The sequence below is a fragment of the Chiloscyllium plagiosum genome, unplaced genomic scaffold (assembly GCF_037043375.1).
Source record: "Chiloscyllium plagiosum isolate Xiang-an unplaced genomic scaffold, Cpla_swu_hap1 HiC_scaffold_42, whole genome shotgun sequence".
NCBI lineage: Eukaryota > Metazoa > Chordata > Chondrichthyes > Orectolobiformes > Hemiscylliidae > Chiloscyllium > Chiloscyllium plagiosum.
Genome location: NW_028270180.1, coordinates 67,298,144 through 67,321,422, shown reverse-complemented (window position 1 = coordinate 67,321,422; position 23,279 = coordinate 67,298,144). Strand labels below are relative to the sequence as shown.

Genomic DNA, 23,279 nt, shown 5'->3' with positions numbered 1-23,279 from the left:
AGGTCCACATCCATCACAACCCACCCTCCCAACCTGGCACCTTCCCCTGCCACCGCAGGTATTGCAAAACCTGCACCCACACCTCCTCTCTCACCTCTATCCAAGCCCCTAAAGGAGCCTTCGACATCCAAAGTTTTACCTGCACATCCACTAATATCATTTATTGTATCTGTTGCTCCCGATGGTGTCTCCTCTACATTGGGGAGACTGGACACCTCCTAGCAGAGCGCTTTAGGGAACATCTCCGGGACACCCACACCAATCAACCCCACCGCCCTGTGGCCCAACATTTCAACTCTCCCTCCCACTCTGCCGAGGACATGGAGGTCCTGGGCCTCCTTCACCGCCGCTCCCTCACCACCAGACCCCTGGAGGAAGAACGCCTCATCTTCCGCCTCGCAACACTTCAACCCAAGGGCATCATTGGGGACTTCAACAGTCCCCTCATCTCGCCTTCCCCCGCCTCATCCCAGTTCCAAACTCAACACTGTCCCTGTGACTTGTCCTGACTTGTCCTGTCTGCCTATTTTCTTTTCCAACTGTCCACCCCACCCTCCGACCACTCCCGACCTATCACCTACATCCCCTCCCCCACTCACCTATTGTACTCTATGCTACGTTCTCCCCACCCCCACCCTCCTCTAGCTTATCTCTCCACGCTTCAGGCTCTCTGCCTTTATTCCGGATGAAGGGTTTTTGCCCGAAACGTCGATTTTACTGCTCCTCGGATGCTGCCTGAACTGCTGTGCTCTTCCAGCATCACTAATCCAGAATCTGTACCCCACCACATCACTTTGCCCCACAATCGTGGTATCTGGCTGTGCACAAGGAGGAGTGGCACAGTCTGTACTGGGATGCCCTGGGGCCCTGAAACACATGGTAAAGACTAAAATCACCAGAGCACTGAGAGCCCCACCACATTGTTTGCATGTTCTATTGTTTTTACTCTGTTCCTGCCTTCCCTTGTTTTTTCTTAATAAAGTTGTTATTACACACACCTGAACAAGATGTGAAATAAACTCAGGCCTCTCGATCCAAGATTCGGGATACTTTCACCACATGACAAGGCATCGACTCTAACTTCCCTTGTCCCTTAGCCTGCTGAGTCGCGTCTGAATCAACTCCGCAATTGAGAGGAAGGGGCGGAACAGGAGGACCGAGCAGCGGCCGGTTGTCTAACCAGAGTGAGCGAGGAGAGGGGCAAAGCATTCTCGGGGAGTGAACGCTTCAGGATTGGTCAGAAAGCAAACTATTTTGCAGGATTGATCATTTTCACTACATAGTGGAGCATTAAACCTCTCCCATGACTCAATGTGAGATATTTAAGAAATAGTTGAGATGTAAATCTGATAACGTACATTAGGGAGATTTAAACAATCCTTAGATAAACACATGGGTGATTTTGCAATAGTGTAGGGGACGAGCTGAGAATAATTCACAGATCGGCGTGAATAATTCACAGGTCGGTTTACACAACTCGAGTAAGAAATTTATTTTCAAACTCCCAGAATGATTGGTAATTTACATAACCTGGCTAATATGGTTAAATTGGACCGAATAATTTATTTACATAGTAATCATCTCAATGACTGTAACTCGACAGACCAATTGTTAATGACGAATATTTCACCCATGATCCTGTGCAGTTTTGAATATTCTCTATAAACTCACCGCTAATCTCAGACGCACGCGCAGTTTGGTTTCTATGTAGAGCATGCGCAGTGTCGCATTGATCATGTGTGTGAGAGAGAGAGAGACATGGAGCTGCTTTCTCCGGCAGCGGCTGCGATCGGCTTCAGAGAGCGGCGCTAGGGGCCGGTGTGTGTGAGCCTCGCTGGGAGAAAGGAGCGGAGAGATTTCACAAGTCCTGGATAGAGGTAAACAAAAACCGAAAAAGACCCTCCAGGCCCGGGTAAGGAGGAGGCGGTCTCTGATCAGGGAAGCGGCCCAGGATCACGGCCGCCATTTGTTTGAGGGAAGAGGAAGCGCTCAGGGCCGCCATCTTGAGAAGGTCAAGGTGCAGGAGGGCGGGGCTCTCGGGGTCTGTAGAACAATCAGAGGAAAGGGAAGACCCATTGTTCCTGATTCATCCCACGAACAAAGCGTCACTGGGCGGTCCCGCAGGAATATCCTCTCTCAGTCCTGCTGGGATGGTTCACCCAGTCAGAACCAGTAGCTCTGTCCTTCCTGCAGCATCTGTCCCTGGAACATTGAGCTGCCTGTCCTGTCCCTCCCTCAGCTGTGTTTCTGTAATATTCCTGTCCCATCTTAGGTTACTTCACTAAAGACAGGAATGCACCCGAAGGATTTTTCTTAACATCAACAATTGTTTAATACTCACTTACACGTTTTTAATTACATCGTTTTTGAAGCATTTACTTCACATTCCATCATTTGCAATGGTGGGATTTGAACCTGTGTCCAGAGAGCACTTGCTGAGTTTCTGGATAAATTGTCACGCAATAATGCCACTAGGCTATCACTTCGCCTGCTCACAGTTGTGTATCCCAGAGCAACATGAATCAAAACCCTTTCTTCCTGCACAATTGTTTGACCTGGCACTTTGGTGATGTGACTCAGTGCCTCTCCATGTGGTATCCCTGACTGTGTGGGTCTAATTGCTGCCTCTGTCAGCGTCTCTTACCTTTGAAGCTACTCCAGATCCTGAGCCAACAGAATTCTCCACTCCAGAGAGATGAGGCAGCACAGGTCAGGAATGTAGACTGGGATTTTCCAGATCTCTGTGGGCTCAGTGCCATTCTATTTGTGTAACCCTCAAAGCATTAGTCTAATTTCCCATTCTGCCTATTTCTGTGTCTTCTACAGGTACTCATGGAGTTCCTGACTCAATAGACTTGCCATCTGCTGGTTGGGACGATGATTAGTCAAAGTCAGGGAGGTCGGGAGTCTTCAATAAATCCTGCTGCCAGGTAAGATCATTCCAGTGCACAAAGCAGAAAGTAACAAGGGTGATCCAAACATCAGCTAACAAGACATGACATAAGAAAGTGCTGGAGGGGGAGCACAGTACAGACACACCCCAGGCTCAATCACCACGCCTGCTGCAAGTTTTGTTGTAATGAGACAGCGTCGGGAGTTGTCAGTTATCAGTCCATGCATGTGCTTTCTTAGGGAGCATCAGAACAACTGAGGGGAAAGCAGGCCTCCCACGAGAGGGTGGTAATGCTGCCTGGGGTCTTTCTGTTCCCTATTCCCTCTCCAACACTGTATCTATGGCTTGTATTGAGGACCAGTGTCTTCAATCATTCTCATTCCTTTCACAGTTCCTATCTCTGTCATCTCCTCCGCTCTCACCAATTATTTCACGTATTTGAAACCTCCAGTGACCATCCTTATCGCTGTACCTTGCTTCAGTCTCTACAGCATGCCTTGTCTCGATAATCTCCTCCTCCAACAACTGGAGACATAGGGTCTGTTTCTGTGCGGCATGACTCTTCGGCTGAGGTTTCCTAAATGGAATGAGTCGCGTTTGCCTATGTTTGGCTCATATCCCTTCAAACCTTCTCCTCTCCATGTACCTGCCCAAGTGTCTTTTCCATGTTGTAATTGTACTTGTTTTTTCCATTTCCTCTGGCAGTCCATTCCCTCTATGCACCATCCTCTGTGGATAATGTTGCCCCTTAGCTCCCTCTTTAAATCCTTGCTCTCTCACCTTACGTTTATGCCTCTAGCTTTGGACTCACCTACCTTTGGCAATTCACCTTACTTAGACACTACATAGTTGCATCAACTTTTATCAGGTCACCGCGTGGCCTCCTCTGCCCAAGATAAATATTAACGACAGTGTTACCAATATCTCCAACTCATGTACTGAATGCTCTGACCAATGAAGACAAGTGTGCCAATTGCCGCTTTCAACACCCTGTCACCCTGTGATGCCAGTCCAAGGAATAATGTAACTGCACCCCTTGGTCTCTCTCTTTTCTACAACACTGTCCAGGGCCCAACCATTACCCGTGTTAGTCCTCCCTGGTTTGTCTGAACTAAATCCAACACTGAAATGAAACTCCATCTTTCATTCATTGGCCCCCTGGCCCATTTGATTAACATCTTCTTCAATAACTATATTCCCTGCCCACTCTTCCACTAATCTTGGTATCCATAAACATACTAACAGGGACTCCTATATTTTCACTCAAATTGTTAATGTAAATGGTGCACAACAGTGGTCCCAGCACCAATCCTTGCAGCACACTGCTGGTCAGAGGCCTCCAATCTGAACAACAACCCTCTCCCACCACCCTCTGTCTCCCACTGTCATTCCATTTTGTATCTAGTTGGCTAGCTTTCCCTGATCCCTTGTGATCTACCTTTACGATCTACCCTTACTAACCAATGTCTCATGCTACACCCTGAACAAGGGTTTGCGGAGGCCAGAAGCAACGTCTGTTGCTCTGCATTTGTCTATCTTTTTGGTCACCTCTTGAACAAACTCCAGTCAATTTTGTGGGACATGTTATCCCACGCACAAAGCCATGCTGGCTGTCTGTAATCAGGCCTTATCTTTCCAAATGCATGTAAGGCCTACCTCTCAGAATGCCCTCCAACAACTGACCCACCCTGATGTCTCGCTCATCAGTCTGTAGTTCCCTGGCTTTCTCTTGCAGCCTTTGTTAACTGATGACACAACATTATAATCATAGTCAGAGAGTCATACCGCACTGTTCGGTTAACGCTAACCGCACTCTAAAACGGATCTCATCCCACCTGCTTGTTCCTGGATCGTATCCCTTCAAACCTTTCCTATTCCTGTACTAATCCAAATGTCTTTTAAACATTGTAATTGTCCCCACATTCACCCCTTCCTTGGGAAGTTCATTCCACACACAACCCACCCTCTGTGTAACAATGTGCCTCTCATGTTTTTTTTAATGTCTCTCCTCTAACTTAAAAACATAGTGCCTTGTCTTGAAACTCCCCTGTCCATGGGAAAAGACAACTCCCATTAAGTCTATCTATCCCCCTCATGATTTTATAAACTTCTGTGAGGTCATCTGTCAACATTCAGGTTTCAGTGAAAAATACCAACCTATTCAGCCTTTCTTTATACTGAAGCCTTTCGTACCCAGCCACATCCCAGTAAATCTCCTCCCAACCCTTTCGAGCTCAATAATATCCTTCCTATAACTGGGCGACCAGAACTGGACACAGTATTCCAGAAGAGGACTCGCCAATGGCCTGTACAATCTCAATATGACTTCCCAACTCCTATATCCAAAGGACTGAGCAATGAAAGCAAGTGAGGCAAGCCCGCTTTTTTTTTAAACTATCCTGTCTCTCCATGTTGCAAACATCAAAGAACTATGTAGCTGAACCCTGAGTTCCCTCTGTTCTACAATACTACCGAAGGTCTTGCCATTAATTGTATAAGTCCTGCCCGTGTTTGTTGTACCAAATGCATTACCTCGCATTTATTCAGATTGAACTCCATCTACAGTTTTTCAGCCATTCACACATTTCATCAGCATTCCTTTGTAATCTCAGAAAACCTTCTTCACTGTCCACAATGCCACCCTCCAGTCTAACAGCCTATCACACATCGCTCTCTATGGTACAAATATCTCTGCTGGGGGCCCTACAATTTCTTCACCAGCTTCCCACAATGTCCTGAGGTACATTTGATCAGGTCCTGGGGATTTATCTACCTTTGTGTTTTAAACCCTCCAGCACCTCCTTTTCTATAATGTGGACTCATTTCAAGACATTGAGTCATAGAGATGTACAACACAGAAACAGGCCCTTCGGACTAACTCCTGCATGATGTTTCTCGTCACATTTGCCACAATTTTGCCAATATTCCTCTAAACCCTTGCTATTCATACACCCATCCACGTGCCTTTTAAATGTATTTCTATCAGCCTTCACTATTTGCTCTGGCAGCTTATTCCATCCACTCTGCGGGAGCCAGTTGTCCTTTAGATCCCTTTGAAAAGTTTCCCTCGCCTGGGGAAATGACCTTGTCTATTGACCCTGTCGATGACCATCATGATTTTAAACACCTTTTATCGGTTAACTCCTCAGCTTCCCATGTTCAAGTGAAAACAGCCCCAGCCTATTCAGGCTTTTCCCTGAAGCGCAAACCGTCCAACCCTGGCAACATCTTTGGTTATTTCTTCTGAACCCTTTCATGTTCCACGACATCCTCCCGATGACATTGAGACCAGAATTGCACACAGTATTCCAATAGTAGTCAGGCCAAACACTGTTTAGTTCCCTGATCGCCCCAGTCTTTATCCACAGTAAGTTCCAAAGTGAAATATTTGTTTCGGATCTTGTACTTTCACACATCGTTGGCTTCATTGATCATTAAGGATACCGGGTTTGTCCCGAGCTCTTCTTTTGCTCTTAATACACTTTTAGAGTCTCTTTGGATTCTCCTTAACTTTCTCTGCCAAAGCCATCTCGTGTCTCCTTTTTACATTCCTGATTTCCATCCTAAGTGTATTTCTACAGCCCCGATGCTCCTGAAGGGATTCCCTTGAGTCAGCCAGTTATATCTGACATGTGACCCCTTTTTTCTTGACCACAGCCTCGAAACTCAGCCAGTGTTTCCTAATTCAGTCAGCATTGAGCTGCACACTAACAGGAACACGCTGGCGCTTAACGCTCCTTTTATCTCGGTTTTAAAATATTCCTACTTGCCAGACTTCCCTTTATCTGCAAATAGCCTCCCCAGATCTACTTTAAAAATTGCGGGGTTATCCGTTTTTGGCGAATACATTGTATAGGTGTTTTTCTTCCTCTTTTTGCAGTTCTGGTGTACTGCAGTGTGTCATGACCCTTTTGAACAGTGTCTTGATGCAACTTCCTTTGTGTGTGTTGGGGTGGTTGCTTTTGTAGTTCAGGACTCGTTCTGTGTGTGTGGCTTTCCTGTATACCTTTGTGGTGAATTCTCCGTTTGGTGTTCTCTGTACCGTCACGTCTAGGAATGGGAGTTGGGTGTCCTTTCCTTCCTCTCTAGTGAATCGGATTCCTGTGAGTGTGGCGTTGATGATCCGGTGTGTGTTCTCTATTTCTGTGTTTTTAATGATTACAAAGGTGTCATCCACATATCTGACCCAGAGTGCGGGTTGAATTTGCGGTAAGACTGTTTGTTCTAATCTTTGCATTACCACTTCTGCTATAAGTCCAGAGATGGGTGAGCCCATGGGTGTGCCGTTGATTTGTTCATATATTTGGTTGTTGAATGTGAAGTGTGTTGTGAGGCACAGGTCCAGTAGTTTGAGTATGCCGTCTTTGTTGATAGGTTCACCGTCCTGTTGTCTGTTCTGTATGTTCAGCAGGTTGGCTATTGTTTCTCTGGCTAGGATTTTGTTGATAGAGGTGAACAGTGCCGTGACATCGAATGAGATCATAGTTTTTTTCTTGTCTATGTGTATATTTCTGATGATGTCCAAGAATTCCTGTGTTGATTGTACAGAGTGTCTGGATCCGCTGATTAGGTGTTTCAGTTTCTGCTGTAGTTCTTTAGCCAGTTTGTGTGATGGTGTCCCTGGTAGTGATACTATGGATCTGAGTGGGATGTCTGGTTTGTGCACTTTAGGTAGTCCATAGAATCTGGGAGTGCTGTTGCTTTCAGGTTTCATTCTCTGTAGGTCAAACCTGGTTATCTCTCCGTTTTTTGTAGATTTCTCAGTGTGTTGTTTATCCTATTGGTGAGCTGTGGGGTGGGGTCGAACTCCACGCAATTTCATCCACAGATGCCTCAGGGAAAGACAATGGAACGAGGACATGCCACAACCCAAAGGACTAGCCACACTACCATACATCAAGAACATTTCTGAACTGACAGCCAGACTACTGTGACCACTAGGACTCATAACAGCACACAAACCAACAGCCACTCTCAGACAACAACTCACCAGGACGAAGGACCTGACACCCAGCATGAGCAAAACCAATGTAGTGTACAAAATCCCATTCAAGGACTGCACAAAACACTACATAGGACATACAGGAAGACAGCTAACGATCCACATCCATGAACACCAACTAGCCACGAAACGACACGACCAGCTATCCTTAGTAGCCACACACGCAGATGACAAGCAACATGAGTTCGACTAGGACAACACTACTATTATAGGACAAGCCAAACAGAGAACAGCCAGGGAATTCCTAGAGGCATGGCACTCATCCACAGTTTCAATCAATAAGCACATCGACCTGGACCCAATATACTGGCCACTGCAACGGACAGCTGGAACGGAAGCGGCAGGTACAAACCACGATAAATGCCGGAGGAAAGATCACAGAAGCGCTTCACAGGAGGCTCCCTGAGGATGTCACCTAGACAGGGGACGAAACGTCTGCAACACAAATTCCCAACTCGGCGAACAGAACCACAAAAATGAGCACCCGTGCCACAAATCTTCTCACAAACGTTGAAGCCCTTTAGACTGTACAAAGCTCCGTCATGAACAACAAGCCACCATCTCTCTGTTTCCTTTGCCTTCTTCAGTGTCTGCAACTCTCGCTGTATCTTCCAGTTACGTTCTTTAGTGACTGCAGGTCTGCCTAGCTCCCCAGATAACCTGTTTCATCCCCTACAGCTCCCTCAATCACGGTAACACCCTCTTCTCTGTCTAAGCCTCCTCTTTCCCATTGTCTTCCAGGCACAGCAGCGATCCTGTAAGAGAGCAGTGCGGAATGGGATGTTGTAAATCTCAGCTGAGGTTTGATGCCGACCATTACCTGGGAGTCACAAGGGGAGAGAACCTGAGTGAGTGCAGCACAAAGCGGGAGAATATAAATCAGCAGCGAGGGTCAAGGCCGACTGGGACTTGGTGTTGGATAAAAAGCAGAGCAGGAGGCTCGAAATCAGCACCGAGTCACAGAGGGAGTGACCGTGTGAGGGAGCAACTTGGAGCAGGAGCTTGAGGCTGACTCACACCTGGGAGAATATAAATCAGCACTGAGGATGGAGGCCTAGCTGTACCTGGGAGTCACAGAGACGGTGACCCTGTGAGGGAGCAGACTGGAGTGAGAGCTGGACGATTACACGTCCGAGGAGACACATCACTGTGTGTGCACGTGCCCCTCCATTGTTCTGTGTTTGTGTGTGTGTGTGTGTGTGTGTATGTGTGTTTATGTGTGCGTATGTCTGCATGTCTCCCTCCCTCACTTTGTGTGTGTGTCCCCTCGTGTGTGTGTGTCCTCTCGCTTTCTGAGCACATGTCCCATCCTCGCTGTGTGTGCGTGTCTCAACCTCGCTCTGTGTGTGTGTGTGTGTGACCCTCTTGCTGTGTGTGAGGGTGTCCTCCCCTCGCTCTGTATGTGTGTGTATGCCTATCACTCACTCACTGTGTGTCCCCCCCGCGCTGTGTGAGGATGTGTGTGTGCATGTCCCTCTCTCACTGTGTGCGTGTCGCTCTTGCTGTGTGTGTCCCTCATCCTGTGTGTGTGTGTGTCCCTCCCTCGCTGTGTGTGTGTGTGTCCCTCCCTCGCTGTGTGTGTGTGTGTCCCTCCCTCGGTGTGAGTGTGCGTGTCCCCCCTCATTGTGTATGTGTGTGCGCGTGTCCCTCCCTCACTGTGTATGTGTGAGTTCCCCCCCCTTGCTCTGTGTATGTGTGTCCCTCTAGGTGTGCGTGTGTGTGCGTGGCCCTCCCTCGCTGTGTGTGTGCGTGTCCCCCTCTCGCTGTATATATCTGTGTTTGTGTGCTTCCTCATGCGCATGTCGCTCCCCCACAATATGTGCGTGTCCCTCCCTCGCTGTGTGTGTGCGTGTCCCTCCCTCGCTGTATGTGTGCGTGTCCCTCCCTCGCTGTGTGTGTGTGTGTCCCTCCCTCGCTGTGTGTGTGTGCGTGTCCCTCCCGCGCTGTGAGTGTGCGTGTCCCTCCCTCGCTGTGTGTGTGCGTGTCCCTCCCGCGCTGTGTGAGTGTGTGTCCCTCCCTCGCTGTGTGTGTGCGTGTCCCTCCCTCGCTGTGTGTGTGTGTGTCCCTCCCTCGCTGTGTGTGTGTGTGTCCCTCCCTCGCTGTGTGTGTGTGTGTCCCTCCCTCGCTGTGTGTGTGCATGTCCCCCTCTTGCAGTGTGTGTCTGTGTTTGTGTGCTTCCACATGCACGTGTGGCTCCCTCGCTGTCTGTGTGTGTGTGCGTGTGTGTCCCTCCCTCGCTCTGTGTGTGTGCGTGTGTGTCTCCCTCCTTCGCTTTGTGTGTGTGTGTGTGTTTGTGTGGTCCCACCCTCGCTATCTGTATGTGTGAGTTTCCCCCCTTGCCCTGTGTGTGTGTGGCCCTCTCTCGCTGTGTGTGTGTGTGTGTGTGTTCGTCTTGCTGTGCGTGTGTGCACGTGGCCCTCCCTCGCTGTGTGTGCATGTGTCGCCCCCTCGCTATGTGTATGTGTGTGTGTCTCTCCCTCGGTCTCTGTGTGTGTGCGTGTCCCTCCCTTGCCGTGTATTTGTGTGTCCCTCTCTCGCTGTGTGCCTGTGTTTGTGTGCTTACGCATGCGCGTGTCCCTCCCTCGCTGTGTGTGCATGTCCCCTCTTGCTGTGAGTATGTGTGTCACTATTGCAGTGCATGTGACTGCCCCTCCCTCGCTGTGTGCATTTGTGTATAACCCTCCCTTGTGTGTGTGCATGTCCCTCCCTCGCTGTGTGTGCGTGTCCCTCCCTCACTGTGTGTGTGCGTGTACCTCACTCGCTGTGTGTGTGTCCCTCCCTCGCTGTGTGTCTGCGTGTCGCTCCCTCACTGTGTGTGTGTGTGTCCCTCCCTCACTGTGTGTGTGCGTGTCGCTCCCTCACTGTGTGTGTGTGCGTGTCCCTCCCTCGCTGTGTGTGTGCGTGTCGCTCCCTCACTGTGTGTGTGTGTGTCCCTCCCTCACTGTGTGTGTCTCTCCCTCACTGTGTGTGTGTGCGTGTCCCTCCCTCGCTGTGTGTGTGCGTGTCCCTCCCTCGCTGTGTGTGTGTGTGTCCCTCCCTCGCTGTGTGTGTGTGTGTCCCTCCCTCGCTGTGTGTGTGTGTGTCCCTCCCTCGCTGTGTGTGTCCCTCCCTCGCTGTGTGTGTGTGTGTGTCCCTCCCTCGCTGTGTGTGTGTGTGTCCCTCCCTCGCTGTGTGTGTGTCCCTCCCTCGCTGTGTGTGTGTGTGTCCCTCCCTCGCTGTGTGTGTGTGCGTGTCCCTCCCGCGCTGTGTGAGTGTGTGTCCCTCCCTCGCTGTGTGTGTGCGTGTCCCTCCCTCGCTGTGTGTGTGTGTGTCCCTCCCTCGCTGTGTGTGTGTGTGTCCCTCCCTCGCTGTGTGTGTGCGTGTCCCTCCCTCGCTGTGTGTGTGCATGTCCCCCTCTTGCAGTGTGTGTCTGTGTTTGTGTGCTTCCACATGCACGTGTGGCTCCCTCGCTGTCTGTGTGTGTGTGCGTGTGTGTCCCTCCCTCGCTCTGTGTGTGTGCGTGTGTGTCTCCCTCCTTCGCTTTGTGTGTGTGTGTGTGTTTGTGTGGTCCCACCCTCGCTATCTGTATGTGTGAGTTTCCCCCCTTGCCCTGTGTGTGTGTGGCCCTCTCTCGCTGTGTGTGTGTGTGTGTGTGTTCGTCTTGCTGTGCGTGTGTGCACGTGGCCCTCCCTCGCTGTGTGTGGATGTGTCGCCCCCTCGCTATGTGTATGTGTGTGTGTCTCTCCCTCGGTCTCTGTGTGTGTGCGTGTCCCTCCCTTGCCGTGTATTTGTGTGTCCCTCTCTCGCTGTGTGCCTGTGTTTGTGTGCTTACGCATGCGCGTGTCCCTCCCTCGCTGTGTGTGCATGTCCCGTCTTGCTGTGAGTATGTGTGTCACTATTGCAGTGCATGTGACTGCCCCTCCCTCGCTGTGTGCATTTGTGTATAACCCTCCCTTGTGTGTGTGCATGTCCATCCCTCGCTGTGTGTGTGTGCATGTCGTTCCCTCCCTCGCTCTGTTTGTGTGTGTGTGTGTGTGTGTGTCCCTCCATTGCACTTTGTTTATATCCCCCTCACTGTGTGATTGCATGTCCCCCCTCGTTGTGTGTGCGTGTCCCTCCCTCACTGTGTGAGTGCATGTCCCCTCTCGCTGTGTGTGCGTGTCCCTCCCTCACTGTGTGTGTGCGTGTCCCTCCCTCGCTGTGTGTATGCGTGTCCCTCCCTCATTGTGTGTGTGTGCGTGTCCCTCCCTCGCTGTGTGTGTGCGTGTCCCTCCCTCACTGTGTGTGTGCGTGTCCCTCCCTCGCTGTGTGTGTGCGTGTCCCTCCCTCACTGTGTGTGTGTGTGTGTGTCCCTCCCTCACTGTGTGTGCGTGTCCCTCCCTCACTGTGTGTGTGTGTGTGTCCCTCCCTCGCTGTGTGTGTGCGTGTCCCTCCATCACTGTGTGTGTGTGCGTGTCCCTCCCTCACTGTGTGTGTGTGTGTGTGTGTGTGTGTGTGTCCCTCCCTCACTGTGTGTGCGTGTCCCTCCCTCACTGTGTGTGTGCGTGTCCCTCCCTCGCTGTGTGTGTGTGTCCCTCCCTCGCTGTGTGTCTGCGTGTCGCTCCCTCACTGTGTGTGTGTGTGTCCCTCCCTCACTGTGTGTGTGCGTGTCGATCCCTCACTGTGTGTGTGTGCGTGTCCCTCCCTCGCTGTGTGTGTGCGTGTCGCTCCCTCACTGTGTGTGTGTGTGTCCCTCCCTCACTGTGTGTGTCCCTCCCTCACTGTGTGTGTGTGCGTGTCCCTCCCTCGCTGTGTGTGTGCGTGTCCCTCCCTCACTGTGTGTGTGTGCGTGTCCCTCCCTCACTGTGTGTGCGTGTCCCTCCCTCGCTGTGAGTGTGTGTGTCCCTCCCTCGCTGTGAGTGTGTGTGTGTTCCTCCCTCGCTGTGTGTGTGTGTGTCCCTCCCTCGCTGTGTGTGTGTGTGTCCCTCCCTCGCTGTGTGTGTGTGTGTGTCCCTCCCTCGCTGTGTGTGTGTGTGTCCCTCCCTCGCTGTGTGTGTCCCTCCCTCGCTGTGTGTGTGTGTGTCCCTCCCTCGCTGTGTGTGTGTGTGTCCCTCCCTCGCTGTGTGTGTGTCCCTCCCTCGCTGTGTGTGTGTGTGTCCCTCCCTCGCTGTGTGTGTGTGCGTGTCCCTCCCGCGCTGTGTGAGTGTGTGTCCCTCCCTCGCTGTGTGTGTGCGTGTCCCTCCCTCGCTGTGTGTGTGTGTGTCCCTCCCTCGCTGTGTGTGTGTGTGTCCCTCCCTCGCTGTGTGTGTGCGTGTCCCTCCCTCGCTGTGTGTGTGCATGTCCCCCTCTTGCAGTGTGTGTCTGTGTTTGTATGCTTCCACATGCACGTGTGGCTCCCTCGCTGTCTGTGTGTGTGTGCGTGTGTGTCCCTCCCTCGCTCTGTGTGTGTGCGTGTGTGTCTCCCTCCTTCGCTTTGTGTGTGTGTGTGTGTTTGTGTGGTCCCACCCTCGCTATCTGTATGTGTGAGTTTCCCCCCTTGCCCTGTGTGTGTGTGGCCCTCTCTCGCTGTGTGTGTGTGTGTGTGTGTGTTCGTCTTGCTGTGCGTGTGTGCACGTGGCCCTCCCTCGCTGTGTGTGCATGTGTCGCCCCCTCGCTATGTGTATGTGTGTGTCTCTCCCTCGGTCTCTGTGTGTGTGCGTGTCCCTCCCTTGCCATGTATTTGTGTGTCCCTCTCTCGCTGTGTGCCTATGTTTGTGTGCTTACGCATGCGCGTGTCCCTCCCTTGCTGTGTGTGCATGTCCCCTCTTGCTGTGAGTATGTGTGTCACTATTGCAGTGCATGTGACTGCCCCTCCCTCGCTGTGTGCATTTGTGTATAACCCTCCCTTGTGTGTGTGCATGTCCCTCCCTCGCTGTGTGTGTGTGCATGTCGTTCCCTCCCTCGCTCTGTTTGTGTGTGTGTGTGTGTGTGTGTGTGCGCGCATGTGTTCCCTCCCTCGCTGTGTGGCGTGTCCATCCCTCGCCGTGTGTGCGCTTGTCCCTCCCTCACTCTGCGTGTGTGTGTTCCTCGCTCTCTGCATGTCTCAGCAAGTCCCTCCCTTGCTGTGAGTGCCCCTCGCTCGCTGTGTGTGTGTGTGTCTCGCTGTGTGTATGTCCCTTCCTCATTGTGTTTGTGTATGTGTCACACCCTCACAGTATGTGTTTGTGTGTGTCCCCCTTCGCTGCGTGTCCCTCACTCGCTGGTTGCGTGTGTCACTCCCTCACGTGTGTATGTGTCTCTCTCTCGCTCTGTGTGTGCGTCTCCCTCCCTCGCTGTGAGTGTGTGTGTGTGTCCCTCCCTCGCTGTGTATGTGTGTGTCACTCCCTCGCTGTGTGCGCTTGTCCCTCCCTCGCTGTGTGTGCGCGCATCCCTCCCTCGCTGCATGTCTCAGCAAGTCCATCTCTCGCTGTGCGTGTATGTGTGTGCTTGTCCCTCCCTCGCTGTGTGTGCTTGTCCCTCCCTCGCTGTGTGTGCTTGTCCCTCCCTCGCTGTGTGTGCGCGCATCCCTCCCTCGCTGCATGTCTCAGCAAGTCCCTCGCTCGCTGTGCGTGTATGTGTGTGTGTCCCTTCCTCGCTGTGTGTGTGTACGTATCACATCCTCATTGTATCTGTTTGTGTGTCCCCCCTTCACTGCGTGTCCCTCACTCGCTGTTTGAGTGTGTGTCACTCCATCGCGTTGTATGTATATTTCTCTCTCGCTGTGTGTGTGCGTATCCCTCCCTCGCTCTGTATGTGTGTTTACGTGCGTGTTCCTCCGTGTGTGTGTGTGTGTGTGTGTGTGTGTGTGTGTGTGTAAAAGTGTGTCTCCCTCCCACGCTGTGAGTGTGTGGGTCCTCCTCGCTGTGTGTGTGTACGTGCCCCCCCTCACTGTATCTGTGTGTGAGTGTTCGTCCCTCCCTCGCTGTGTGCGTGTGTGTGTCCCTCCCTGGCTGTGTGTGCGCATGTCCCTCTCTCGCTGTGTGTGTCTCTCTCTCTCTCGCTGTGTGTGTTTCTGTCTGTGTGCTTGCGCATGCGCATGTCCCACCCTCGCTTTGTATGTGTGTGTATCCGTCTGGCTGTGTGTGCGCGTGTCACTCCCTCGCTCTTTGTGTGTGTGTGTGTGCATCCCTTGTGTATGTGTGTGTGTGTGTGTGTGTGTCCCTCCATTGCACTTTGTTTATATCCCCCTCACTGTGTGATTGCATGTCCCCCCTCGTTGTGTGTGCGTGTCCCTCCCTCACTGTGTGAGTGCATGTCCCCTCTCGCTGTGTGTGCGTGTCCCCTCTCAATTCCTGTATACATGCCCTCCCCCTCGCCGTGTGTGTGCTTGTCCCTCCTTCCGTGTGTGTGTGTGTGTGTGTGTGTGTGTGTGTGTGTGTGTGTGTGCATGTGTCCCTCTTCCCTTGCTGTGTGTGCATGTCCTTCCCTCGCTGTGTTTGCGTGTCCCTCCCTCTGAGTGTTTGTGTGTGTGTGTGCACACGCGTGTCCCTCCCTTGCTGTGTGTGTCTCTCACTCGCTGTGTGTCTGCGGGTAATCCCCTCACTCTGTGTGTTTGCATGTCGCTCCCTCGCTGTGTGTATCCCACAGTCGCTGTGTGTGCACGTGTCCCTCCCTTGCTCTGTGTTTGTGCGTGTGTGTATCTGTGCGTGTCTCTTCCTCGCTTTGGGTGTGTGTTTCCGTCGTGTGTGTGTGTGTGTGTGTGCGTGTGTGCGCGCGCGCGTGCATGTCCCTCCCTTGCTCTGTGTTTCTGTGTGTGTATGTACCCCTCTCGCTTTGTGTGTCCGTCCCTTGTGTGTGTGAGTGCGTGTCCCCCCTTGCTGTGTGCGCGTGTCCCACCCTTGCCGTGTCTGCGTGCCCCCTCTCAATTTCTGTGTACATGCCCACCCCCTCGACATGTGTGTGTCCCTTCTTTCGCTGTATGTGTGTGAGTGTCCCTCCCTCACTCTGTGTGTGTGTGTTTTTGTGTGTCTGCGGGTAACCCCCTCACTGTGTGTGTTTGTATGTCGCTCCCTCGCTGTGTGTTTGTGTCCCTTCCTCGCTGTGTGTGCACGCGTCCGTCCCTTGCTCTGTGTTTATGTGGGTGTATGTGTATCTGTGCGTGTCCCTCCCTCGCTTTGCGTGTGTGTGTCCGTCCCTTGTGTGCGTGTGTGCATGTCTCTCCCTTGCTCTGTGTTTATGTGTGTATGTATGTATGCGCATCACTCCCTCGCTTTGTGTGTGAGTCCATCCCTTGTGTGTGTGAGTATGTGACCAGCTTGCTGTGTGCGTTCTCACTCTTGCCGTGTCTGTGTATGTCCTCTCTCGCTGTGTGTGTGTGCCTCCTCTCAATTTCTGTGCACATGCCCTCCCCCTCGACATGTGTGTGCTTGTCCCTCCTTCGCGGTGTGTGCTTGTCCCTCCTTCGCGGTGTGTGCGTGTCCCTCCCTTGCAGTGTATGTGCGTGTCCCTCCCTTGCAGTGTATGTGCGTGTCCCTCCCTTGCAGTGTATGTGCGTGTCCCTCCCTTGCAGTGTATGTGCGTGTATTCCCCTCACCGTAAGTGTGTGTGTTTGTCCCTCCCTCGTATGTGTGTGTGTGTGTGTCTCTCCTTCGCTTTGCGTGTGTGTGTCCCCGTCTCTCGCAGTGTGTGTGTGTATCCCTCCCTCGCTGTGTGTCTGCGTGTATCCCCCTCACTGTGTGTATGTGCGTGTCCATCCATCACTGTGTGCGTGTGTCCCTCTTGCTGTGCGTGGCCCTCCCTTGCTGAGTGTGCATGTGTCTCCACCTCGCTGTGTGTGCGTATACCCCTCTTGCTCTGTGTTTGTGTTTGTGTGTGTGTGTGTGTTTGCATGTGACCCTCCCTCGCTGTGTGTGCATGTCCCGCTCTGGCTGTGTGTGCGCGTATCCCTCCCTTGCTCTATGTGTATGTGTGTGTCCATCTTGCTGTGCGTGTGTGCGCGTGGCCCTCCCTCGCTGTGTGTCTGCGTGTATCCCCCTCACTGTGTGCATGTGCGTGTCCATCCATCGCTGTGTGCGTGTGTCCCTCTTGCTGTGCGTGTGTGTGCTTGGCCCTCCCTTGCTATGTGTGCATGTGTCTCCCCCTCGCTGTGTTTGAGAGTGTCCCTATCTTGCTCTGTGTGTCTGTGTGTGTCTTCCTCCCTCGGTGTGAGTGTGCGTGCCGCCCCTCACTGTGTATGTGTGCGCGCGTATCCTTCCCTTGCTGTGTATGTGCGTGTCCCTCCCTCACTGTGTATGTGTGAGTTTCCCCCCCTTGCTCTGTGTGTGTGTGTGTGTGTGTGTGTGTGTGTGTGTGTCCTTCTTGGTGTGTGTGCGTGGCCCTCCCTCTCTGTGTGCATGTGTACCTCCCTGGCTGTGTGCGCATGTCCCCCTCTCGCTGTATATATCTGTGTTTGTGTGCTTCCTCATGCGCATGTCGCTCTCCCACTATATGTGCGTGTCCCTCCCTCACTGTGTGTGAGTGTTCGTCCCTCCCTCGCTCTGTGTGTGCGTGTCCCTCCCTCGCTGTGTGTGCGTGTCCCTCCCTCGCTGTGCTTGCGTGTCCCTCCCTCGCTGTGCGTGCGTGTCCCTCCCTTGCTGTGTGTGCGTGTCCCTCCCTCGCTGTGTGTGTGTGTGTGTCCCTCCCTCGCTATGTGTGTGTGTGTGTCCCTCCCTCGCTGTGTGTATGCGTGTCCCTCCCTCGCTGTGTGTGTGTGTATGTCCCTCCCTCGCTGTGTGTGTGCGTGTCGCTCCCTCACTGTGTGTGTGTGTGTGTCCCTCCCTCGCTGTGTGTGTGCGTGTCGCTCCCTCACTGTGTGTGTGTGCGTGTCCCTCCCTCGCTGTGTATGTGCGTGTCGCTCCCTCACTGTGTGTGTGTGTGTGTGTCCCTCCCTCGCTGTGTGTGTGCGTGTCCCTCCCTCACTGTGTGTGTGTGCGTGTCCCTCCCTCGCTGTGTGTGTGCGTGTCCCTCCCTCACTGTGTGTGTGCGTGTCCCTCCCTCGCTGTGTGTGTGCGTGTCCCTCCCTCACTGTGTGTGTGTGTGTGTGTCCCTCCCTCACTGTGTGTGCGTGTCCCTCCCTCACTGTGTGTGTGTGTGTGTCCCTCCCTCGCTGTGTGTGCGTGTCCCTCCCTCACTGTGTGTGTGTGCGTGTCCCTCCCTCACTGTGTGTGTGTGTGTGTGTGTGTGTCCCTCCCTCACTGTGTGTGCGTGTCCCTCCCTCACTGTGTGTGTGCGTGTCCCTCCCTCGCTGTGTGTGTGTGTCCCTCCCTCGCTGTGTTTCTGCGTGTCGCTCCCTCACTGTGTGTGTGTGTGTCCCTCCCTCACTGTGTGTGTGCGTGTCGCTCCCTCACTGTGTGTGTGTGCGTGTCCCTCCCTCGCTGTGTGTGTGCGTGTCGCTCCCTCACTGTGTGTGTGTGTGTCCCTCCCTCACTGTGTGTGTCCCTCCCTCACTGTGTGTGTGTGCGTGTCCCTCCCTCGCTGTGTGTGTGCGTGTCCCTCCCTCACTGTGTGTGTGTGCGTGTCCCTGCCTCACTGTGTGTGCGTGTCCCTCCCACGCTGTGAGTGTGTGTGTCCCTCCCTCGCTGTGAGTGTGTGTGTCCCTCCCTCGCTGTGTGTGTGTGTGTGTGTCCCTCCCTCGCTGTGTGTGTGTATGTCCCTCCCTCGCTGTGTGTGTGTGTGTCCCTCCCTCGCTGTGTGTGTCCCTTCCTCGCTGTGTGTGTGTGTGTGTCCCTCCCTCGCTGTGTGTGTGTGTGTCCCTCCCTCGCTGTGTGTGTGTCCCTCCCTCGCTGTGTGTGTGTGTCCCTCCCTCGCTGTGTGTGTGTGTGTCCCTCCCTCGCTGTGAGTGTGTGTGTGTCCCTCCCTCGCTGTGTGTGTGTGTGTCCCTCCCTCGCTGTGTGTGTGTGTGTCCCTCCCTCGCTGTGTGTGTGTGTGTGTGTCCCTCCCTCGCTGTGTGTGTGTCCCTCCCTCGCTGTGTGTGTGTGTCCCTCCCTCGCTGTGTGTGTGTGTGTCCCTCCCTCGCTGTGTGTGTGTCCCTCCCTCGCTGTGAGTGTGTGTGTGTCCCTCCCTCGCTGTGTGTGTGTGTGTGTCCCTCCCTCGCTGTGTGTGTGTGTCCCTCCCTCGCTGTGTGTGTGTGTCCCTCCCTCGTTGTGTGTGTGTGTGTCCCTCCCTCGCTGTGTGTGTGTGTCCCTCCCTCGCTGTGTGTGTGTGTTCCTCCTTCGCTGTGTGTGTGTGTGTCCCTCCCTCGCTGTGTGTGTGTGTGTGTCCCTCCCTCGCTGTGTGTGTGTCCCTCCCTCGCTGTGTGTGTGTCCCTCCCTCGCTGTGTGTGTGTGTGTCCCTCCCTCGCTGTGTGTGTGTGTGTCCCTCCCTCGCTGTGTGTGTGTGTGTCCCTCCCTCGCTGTGAGTGTGTGTCCCTCCCTCGCTGTGTGTGTCCCTCCCTCGCTGTGTGTGTGTGTGTCCCTCCCTCGCTGTGTGTGTGTGTGTCCCTCCCTTGCTGTGTGTGTGTGTCCCTCCCTCGCTGTGTGTGTGTGTCCCTCCCTCGCTGTGAGTGTGTGTCCCTCCCTCGCTGTGTGTGTGTGTGTGTCCCTCCCTCGCTGTGTGTGTGTGTGTGTACCGCTTGCTGTGCGTGCGTGTCTGTGGCCTTCCCTTGCTGTGTGTGCATGTGTCGCCCCCTCGCTCTGTGTGTCCCCCTCCTTCACTTTGTGTGTGTGTGTGTGTGTGTTTGTGTGGTCCCACCCTCGCTGTCTGTGTATGTGCGTGTCCCTCCCTCACTGTGTATGTGTGAGTTTCCCCCCTTGCCCTGTGTGCGTGGCCCTCCCTCGTTGTGTGTGTGTGTGTGTTCGTCTTGCTGTGCGCGTGGCCCTCCCTCGCTGTGTGTGCATGTGTCGCCCCCTCGCTATGTGTGTGTGTGTCTCTCCCTCGGTCTCTGTGTGTGTGTGGTCCCACCCTCGCTGTCTGTATGTGTGCGTGTCCCTCCCTTGCCGTGTATTTGTGTGTCCCTCTCTCGCTGTGTGCCTGTGTTTGTGTGCTTGCGCATGCGCGTGTCCCTCCCTCGCTGTGTGTGCGTGTCCCCCTCTTGCTGTGAGTATGTGTGTCCCTCTTGCAGTGTATGTGACTGCCCCTCCCTCGCTGTGTGTGTTTGTGTATGTCCCTCCCTCGTTGTGCGTGTGCATGTCTTTCCCTCGCTGTGTGTACGTTTCACTCCCTCGCTGTGTGTGTGTCCCTCCCTCGCTGTGTGGGCGTGTCCATCCCTCGCTGTGTGTGCGCTTGTCCCTCCCTCACTCTGCGTGTGCGTGTTCCTCACTCTCTGCATATCTCAGCAAGTCCCTCCCTTGCTGTGAGTGCCCCTCGCTCGCTGTGTGTGTGTGTGTCTCGCTGTGTGTATGTCCCTTCCTCATTGTGTTTGTGTATGTGTCACACCCTCACAGTATGTGTTTGTGTGTGTCCCCCTTCGCTGCGTGTCCCTCACTCGCTGGTTGCGTGTGTCACTCCCTCACGTTGTGTGTATGTGTCTCTCTCTCGCTCTGTGTGTGCGTCTCCCTCCCTCGCTGTGAGTGTGTGTGTGTGTGTGTGTGTCTTCATCCCTCCCTCTGTGTGTGTGTGTGTGTGTAAAAGTGTGTTTCCCTCCCAAACTGAGAGTGTGCGTCTCCTCCTCGCTGTGTGTGTGTATCCCCCCCTCACTGTATCTGTGTGTGTGTGTGTTCGTCCCTCCCTCGCTCTGTGTGTGTGTGTCTTGCAGTGTAATCGCATGTCCCACCCTCGCTTTGTGTGTGTGTATCCGTCTGGCTGTGTATGCGCGCGTCACTCCATCGCTCTTTGTGTGTGTGTGCATCCCTTGTGTATGTGTGTGTCCCTCTATTGCACTTTGTGTATATCCCCCTCACTGTATGATTGCATGTCCCCCCTCGCTGTGTGTGCGTGTCCCTCCCTCACTGTGTGAGTGCATGTCCCCTCTCGCTGTGTGTGCGTGTCCCCTCTCAATTCCTGTATACATGCGCTCTCCCTCGCCGTGTGTGTGCTTGTCCCTCCTTCCGTGTGTGTGTGTGTGTGTGTGTGTGTGTGTGGGTGTGTGTAAAAGTGTGTCTCCCTCTCACGCTGTGAGTGTGCGCGTCCTCCTCACTGTGTGTGTGCGTATGCCCCTTTGCTGTATCTGTGTGTGTGTCCGTCCCTCCCTCACTGTGTGTGTGTGTATGTGCTCCCCCCTCACTGTATCTGTGTGTGTGTGTGTGTCCCTCCCTCGCTGTGTATGTATGAGTTTCCCCTACTTGCTGTGTGTGGGTGGGTGTGTGTCCCTCTTGCTGTGCGTGGCCCTCCCTCGCTGCGTGTGCATGTGTCTCCACCTCGTGTGTGCGCGTAGCCCTCTCTTGCCCTGTGTGCGTGTTTGTGTCTAACTCTCCCTCGCTGTGTGTGCATGTCCCTCCCTGGCTGTGTGTGCGCGTGTCCCTCTCTTGCTGTGTGTGTGTATGTGTCTGTGTGTCTCCTCCTTGCTGTGCGCATGCGTGCGTGGCCCTCCCTGGCTGTGTGTGCATGTGTCTCACCCTCGCTGTGTTTGTGAGTGTCCCTCTCTTGCTCTGTGTGTGTGTGTGTCCCTCCCTCGCTGTGTGTGTTTCTGTTTGTGTGCCTGCGCATGTGCGTGTCACTCCCTTGCTCTGTGTGTGTGTGTGTCCCTCTTGAAGTGTATGCTCATGTCCCACCCTCGCTTTGTGTGTGTGTGTCCCTCTGGCTGTGTGCGCGCGTGTCACTCCCTCGGTCTTTGTGTGAGTGTGCATCTCTTGTGTATGTGTGTGTGTCCCTCCATTGTGTATATCCTCCTCACTGTGTGAGTGCATGTCCCCTCTCGCTGTGTGTGCGTGCCCCCTCTCAATTCCTGTATACATGCCCTCCCCCTCGCCGTGTGTGTGCTTGTCCCTCCTTCTGTGTGTGTGTGTGTGTGTGTGTGTGTGTCCCTCCCTTGCTGTGTATGAGCGTGTCCCTCCCTCGCTTTGTGTGTTTGTGTATGTTCCTCCCTTGCTGTGTGTGCATGTCCTTCCCTCGTTGTGTTTGCGTGTCCCTCCCTCGCTCTGAGTGTTTGTATGTGTGGGTGTGTGTGGGTGTGCGCGCGCGTGTACCTCCCTTGCTGTGTGTGTCTCTCGCTCGCTGTGCGTGTGTGTGTCCCTTCCTCGCTGTATGTGTGTGTGTGTGTGTGTGTGTGTGTGTGTGTATGTGCGCGTGTCCCTCCATCGCTGTGTGTGTCCCCCTCTTGCTGTGCATTTGTGTGTGTGGCCCTCCCTCGCTGTGTGTGCATGTGCCTCCTCCTCGCTGTGTGTGCGCGTGTCCCTCTCTTGCTGTGTGTGTGTGTGTGTGTGTGTCCCTCTCACTGTGTGTGTCTATGTTTGTGTGCTTCCTCATGCGCGTGTCACTCCATCACTGTGTGTGCGTGTCCCTCCCACGCTGTCGGTGTGTGTATGTGTGTCCCTCCCTCGCTCTGTGTATGTGTGTCCCTCCCTCGCTCTGTGTGTGTGCATGTGTGTCCCTCCCTCGCTCTGTGTGTGTATGTGTGTCCCTCCCTCGCTCTGTGTGTGTATGTGTGTCCCTCCCTCGCTCTGTGTGTGTGCATGTGTGTCCCTCCCTCGCTCTGTGTGTGTGCATGTGTGTCCCTCCCTCGCTCTGTGTGTGTATGTGTGTCCCTCCCTCGCTCTGTGTGTGTGTGTGTCCCTCCCTCGCTGTGTGTGTGTGTATGTGTATCTCTCTCTCGCTCTGTGTGTGTACGTGTGTCCCTCTCTTGCTCTGTGTGTGTATGTGTCCCTCCCTCACTGTGTGTGTGCATGTGTGTCCCTCCCTCGCTCTGTGTGTGTATATGTGTGTCCCTCCCTCACTCTGTGTGTGTGTGTGTGCGTGTGTGTGTGTGTGTGTGCATGTGTGTCCCTCCCTCGCTCTGTGTGTGTATATGTGTGTCCCTCCCTCACTCTGTGTGTGTGTGTGTGTGTGCATGTGTGTCCATCCCTCGCTCTGTTGTGTGTGTGTGTGTCCCTCCCTCACTCTGTGTGTGTGTGTGTGCGTGTGTGTGTGTGTGTGTGCATGTGTGTCCCTCCCTCGCTCTGTGTGTGTATATGTGTGTCCCTCCCTCACTCTGTGTGTGTGTGTGTGTGTGCATGTGTGTCCTTCCCTCGCTCTGTGTGTGTGTATGTGTGTCCTTCCCTCGCTCTGTGTGTGTGCATGTGTGTCCTTCCCTCGCTCTGTGTGTGTGTATGTATGTCCTTCCCTCGCTCTGTGCGTGTGTGTGTCCCTCTCTCACTCTGTGTCTGTGCATGTTGTCCCTCCCTCACTGTGTCTGTGCATGTGTGTCCCTCCCTCCCTGTGTCTGTGCATGTGTGTCCCTCTCTCGCTCTGTGTGTGTGCATGTGTGTCCCTCCCTCGCTCTGTGTGTGTGCATGTGTGTCCCTCCCTCGCTCTGTGTGT

At 53.7% G+C, this 23,279-nt stretch overlaps 1 long non-coding RNA gene across 1 annotated transcript in view; it reads left to right on the top strand.

Annotated features, from left to right (window-relative positions):
- The first annotated feature begins 1,755 nt into the window (after positions 1-1,755).
- Positions 1,756-23,279, top strand: part of LOC148137864 (uncharacterized) — a 30,843-nt gene continuing 9,319 nt past the window's right edge. The window contains exons 1-2 of the long non-coding RNA XR_015754171.1: positions 1,756-1,877; positions 2,827-2,930. This is a non-coding gene — a long non-coding RNA (uncharacterized LOC148137864). The remainder of the gene's footprint in view (positions 1,878-2,826; positions 2,931-23,279) is intronic.